The 6,254-nt window shown below is 39.9% G+C and overlaps 1 protein-coding gene across 1 annotated transcript in view; it reads right to left on the reverse strand.

Annotated features, from left to right (window-relative positions):
- The window catches only part of ccdc33 (coiled-coil domain containing 33), a 37,098-nt gene that overhangs the window by 24,613 nt on the left and 6,231 nt on the right, over positions 1-6,254 (reverse strand). The window lies entirely within an intron of this gene.

Consider the following 6,254-nt stretch of genomic DNA (forward strand, 5'->3'; position numbering starts at 1 on the left):
ATAAAGTAGACTAGACATCTACCACCCTACTACCACTATCAGATTAGAGCCATAAAGTAGACTAGACATCTACTACCCCACTACCACTATCAGATTAGAGCCATAAAGTAGACTAGACATCTACCACCCCACTACCACTATCAGATTAGAGCCATAAGGGAGACTAGACATCTACTACCTCACTACCACTATCAGATTAGAGCCATAAGGGAGTCTAGACATCTACCACCCCACTACCACTATCAGATTAGAGGCATAAAGTAGACTAGACATCTACCACCCCACTACCACTATCAGATTAGAGCCATAAGGGAGACTAGACATCTACCACCCACCTACCACTATCAGATTAGAGCCATAAGGGAGACTAGACATCTACCACCCCACTACCACTATCAGATTAGAGCCATAAGGGAGACTAGACATCTACCACTATCAGATTAGAGCCATAAGGGAGACTAGACATCTACCACCCCACTACCACTATCAGATTAGAGCCATAAGGGAGACTAGACATCTACCACTATCAGATTAGAGCCATAATGGAGACTAGACATCTACCACCCCACTACCACTATCAGATTAGAGCTATAAAGGAGACTAGACATCTACCACCCCACTACCACTATCAGATTAGAGCCATAAGGGAGTCTAGACATCTACCACCCCACTACCACTATCAGATTAGAGCCATAAAGTAGACTAGACATCTACCACCCCACTACCACTATCAGATTAGAGCCATAAGGGAGACTAGACATCTACTACCCCACTACCACTATCAGATTAGAGCCATAAAGTAGACTAGACATCTACCACCCCACTACCACTATCAGATTAGAGGCATAAAGGAGACTAGACATCTACCACCCCACAACCACTATCAGATTAGAGCCATAAAGTAGACTAGACATCTACCACCCCACTACCACTATCAGATTAGAGCCATAAGGGAGACTAGACATCTACCACCCCACTACCACTATCAGATTAGAGCCATAAAGTAGACTAGACATCTACCACCCCACTACCACTATCAGATTAGAGCCATAAAGTAGACTAGACATCTACCACCCCACTACCACTATCAGATTAGAGCCATAAGGAAGATTAGACATCTACCACCCTACTACCACTATCAGATTAGAGCCATAAGGGAGTCTAGACATCTACTGCCCCACTACCACTATCAGATTAGAGCCATAAGGGAGTCTAGACATCTACTGCCCCACTACCACTATCAGATTAGAGCCATAAGGGAGTCTAGACATCTACTGCCCAACTACCACTATCAGATTAGAGCCATAAGGGAGACTAGACATCTACCACCCCACTACCACTATCAGATTAGAGCCATAAGGGAGACTAGACATCTACCACCCCACTACCACTATCAGATTAGAGCCATAAGGTAGACTAGACATCTACCACCCCACTACCACTATCAGATTAGAGCCATAAGGGAGACTAGACATCTACTACCCCACTACCACTATCAGATTAGAGCCATAAGGGAGTCTAGACATCTACCACCCACTACCACTATCAGATTAGAGCCATAAGGGAGACAGACATCTACCACTATCAGATTGAGCCATAAGGGACTAATCTACCACCACTACTATCAGATTAGAGCCATAAGGAGACTAGACATCTACCACTATCAGATAGAGCCATAAAGGAGACTAGACATCTACCACTATCAGATTAGAGCCATAAGGGAGACTAGACATCTACCACTATCAGATTAGAGCCATAAAGGAGACTAGACATCTACCACTATCAGATTAGAGCCATAAAGGAGACTAGACATCTACCACTATCAGATTAGAGCCATAAGGGAGACTAGACATCTACCACTATCAAATTAGAGCCATAAAGGAGACTAGACATCTACCACCCCACTACTACGTTGATTCTTGAAGATTACTTATAAATGCCTCATTAGTTTAGTTCAACTTTTGTTCCCCATCTGAACACAAAATATACGTTTGTTTAACTCCAATGTTGGTAAAAAATGTAAATGTAAACAAATACTGTATAGTCTCATAACATGGTTATAACCATAATGTTGATATCATGGATGGTCAGTCCTGTATAGTCTCATAACATGGTTATAACTATAATGTTGATATCATGGATGGTCAGTCCTGTATAGCCTCATAACATGGTTATAACTATAATGTAATATCATGGATGGTCAGTCCTGTATAGTCTCATAACATGGTTATAACTATAATGTTGATATCATGGATGGTCAGTCCTTGTATGTCTCATAACATGGTTATAACTATAATGTTGATATCATGGATGGTCAGTCATGTATAGTCCTCATAACATGGTTATAACTATAAGTTGATATCATGGAGGTCAGTCCTGTATAGCCTCATAACATGGTTATAAACTATAATGTTGATATCATGGATGGTCAGTCCTATAGTCTCATAACATGGTTATAACTATAATGTTGATATCATGGATGGTCAGTGTATAGCCTCATAACATGGTTATAACTATAATGTTGATATCATGGATGGTCAGTCCTGTTAGCCTCATAACATGGTTATAACTATAATGTTGATATCATGGATGGTCAGTTCTGTATAGTCTCATAACATGGTTATAACTATAATGTTGATATCATGGATGGTCAGTCCTGTATAGTTCATAACATGGTTATAACTATAATGTTGATATCATGGATGGTCAGTCCTGTATAGCCTCCTTACATGGTTATAACTATAATGTTGATATCATGGATGGTCAGTCGTATAGCCTCATACCATGGTTTTAAACTATAATGTTGATATCATGGATGGTCAGTCCTGTATAGCCTCATAACATGGTTATAACTATAATGTTGATATCATGGATGGTCAGTCCTGTATAGTCTCATAACATGGTTATAACTATAATGTTGATATCATGGATGGTCAGTCCTGTATAGTCTCATAAACATGGTTATAACTATAATGTTGATATCATGGATGGTCAGTCCTGTATAGTCTCATAACATGGTTATAACTATAATGTTGATATCATGGATGGTCAGTCCTGTATAGTCTCATAACATGGTTATAACTATAATGTTGATAATGGATGTCAGTCCTGTATAGTCTCATAACATGGTTATAACTATAATGTTGATATCATGGATGGTCAGTCCTGTATAGTCTCATAACAGGTTATAACTATAATGTTGATATCATGGATGGTCAGTCCTGTATAGTCTCATAACATGGTTATAAATATAATGTTGATATCATGGATGGTCAGTCCTGTATAGCCTCATAACATGGTTATAACTATAATGTTGATATCATGGAGGGTCAGTCCTGTATAGCCTCATATCATGGTTATAACTATAATGTTGATATCATGGATGGTCAGTCCTGTATAGCCTCATAACATGGTTATAACTATAATGTTGATATCATGGATGGTCAGTCCTGTATAGTCTCATAACATGATCTATTGTAAGCCCCGTTAAGGAGGTATATGCAGATGAGTCATCTCCGATAGCTTATTTTTATTTGGCGAAAAACATAACTTTCCACCATGTATAGATAACAATAACCTAGCAAATTACATTGTCACTTAATGAATAAAGACTACCTAATATTGAGCCATTTGAATACTAAAGGTGAACACGCCCCCTACATCGTATTGGTCAACGTGCGAAGCTGAACACGCCCCCTACATCGTATTGGTCAGCGTGCAAATCCTATTGGTCAGTGTGTGAAGCTGGGCCTGGTGCACAGTTTTGACTATGCTCCTGGTATTGCCTGGGGATGTTCGGCAAAATGACTTGTAGATCAGTGACTGTTGACACTGAAGGAGAGTCAGTTGTCTCACTAGATGAGGTCTTTTCAGAAGGTAGACAGAAAGTAGTATGAGCAACAACCCAAATGGGGATTCGTAACGTTTGAATACATTTTCTATTCGGGGGAAAAATGTATTCAGATTTTCTGACCGATGCATGCTACATTTGGATGGGTTTGGGGACCGATGCTGTCTTGTTATAACATTTTAATCAGGGACTGATGCGTAACAGTGAATCATTACATCCCTAGTGTGTGTGTGTGTGTGTGTGTGTGTGTGTGTGTGTGTGTGTGTGTGTGTGTGTGTGTGTGTGTGTGTGTGTGTGTGTGTGTGTGTGTGTGCACCACCACCAGAGAGACTCACGCTGATGTAATAGCCCGGTATCTCTCCTGACCAGCTGCGTCCCAGATCTGAGCCTTCACGGTCTTCCCATCCACCTGAATACTGCTGAATACACCTGAATACTGAACACCTGAATACTACACCTGAATACTGAACACCTGAATACTACACCTGAATACTACACCTGAATACTGAACACCTGAATTCTACACCTGAATACTACACCTGAATACTGCTGAATACACCTGAATACTACACCTGAATACTACGATGTAGAACAGGAAGCAGAATAGGCTCTATGCATCATGATGTAGAACAGGAAGCAGAATAGGCTCTATGCATTATGATGTAGAACAGGAAGCAGAATAGGCTCTATGCATCATGATGTAGAACAGGAAGCAGAATAGGCTCTATGCATTATGATGTAAAACAGGAAGCAGAATAGGCTCTATGCATTATGACGTAAAACAGGAAGCAGAATAGGCTCTATGCATTATGCTATAGAACAGGAAGCAGAATAGGCTCTATGCATTATGATGTAGAACAGGAAGCAGAATAGGCTCTATGCATTATAATGTAGAACAGGAAGCAGAATAGGCTCTATGCATTATGATGTAGAACAGGAAGCAGAATAGGCTCTATGCATTATGATGTAGAACAGGAAGCAGAATAGGCTCTATGCATTATGATGTAGAACAGGAAGCAGAATAGGCTCTATGCATTATGATGTAGAACAGGAAGCAGAATAGGCTCTATGCATTATGCTATAGAACAGGAAGCAGAATAGGCTCTATGCATTATGATGTAGAACAGGAAGCAGAATAGGCTCTATGCATTATGATGTAGAACAGGAAGCAGAATAGGCTCTATGCATTATGATGTAGAACAGGAAGCAGAATAGGCTCTATGCATTATTATGTAGAACAGGAAGCAGAATAGGCTCTATGCATTATGATGTAGAACAGGAAGCAGAATAGGCTCTATGCATTACGATGTAGAACAGGAAGCAGAATAGGCTCTATGCATTATGATGCAGAATAGGCTCTATGCATTATGATGTAGAACAGGAAGCAGAATAGGCTCTATGCATTACGATGTAGAACAGGAAGAAGAATAGGCTCTATGCATTATGATGCAGAATAGGCTCTATGCATTATGATGTAGAACAGGAAGCAGAATAGGCTCTATGCATTATGATGTAAAACAGAAAGCAGAATAGGCTCTATGCATTATGATGTAAAACAGGAAGCAGAATAGGCTCTATGCATTATGATGTAGAACAGGAAGCAGAATAGGCTCTATGCATTACGATGTAGAACAGGAAGCAGAATAGGCTCTATGCATTATGATGTAAAACAGGAAGCAGAATAGGCTCTATGCATTATGATGTAAAACAGGAAGCAGAATAGGCTCTATGCATTATGATGTAGAACAGGAAGCAGAATAGGCTCTATGCATTATGATGTAAAACAGGAAGCAGAATAGGCTCTATGCATTATGATGTAGAACAGGAAGCAGAATAGGCTCCATGCATTATGATGTAGAACAGGAAGCAGAATAGGCTCCATACATTATGATGTAAAACAGGAAGCAGAATAGGCTCTATGCATTATGATGTAAAACAGGAAGCAGAATAGGCTCCATACATTATAATGTAGAACAGGAAGCAGAATAGGCTCCATTCATTATGATGTAAAACAGGAAGCAGAATAGGCTCTATGCATTATGATGTAGAACAGGAAGCAGAATAGGTTCTATGCATTATGATGTAAAACAGGAAGCAGAATAGGCTCTATGCATTATGATGTAGAACAGGAAGCAGAATAGGCTCCATACATTATGATGTAAAACAGGAAGCAGAACAGGCTCTATGCATTATGATGTAGAACAGGAAGCAGAATAGGCTCTATGCTTTATGATGTAGAACAGGAAGCAGAATAGGCTCTATGCATTATGATGTAGAACAGGAAGCAGAATAGGCTCTATGCATTATGATGTGGAACAGGAAGCAGAATAGGCTCTATGCATTATGATGTGGAACAGGAAGCAGAATAGTCTCTATGCATTATGATGTAAAACAGGAAGCAGAA

This window comes from Salvelinus namaycush, unplaced genomic scaffold (genome assembly GCF_016432855.1).
Source record: "Salvelinus namaycush isolate Seneca unplaced genomic scaffold, SaNama_1.0 Scaffold226, whole genome shotgun sequence".
NCBI lineage: Eukaryota > Metazoa > Chordata > Actinopteri > Salmoniformes > Salmonidae > Salvelinus > Salvelinus namaycush.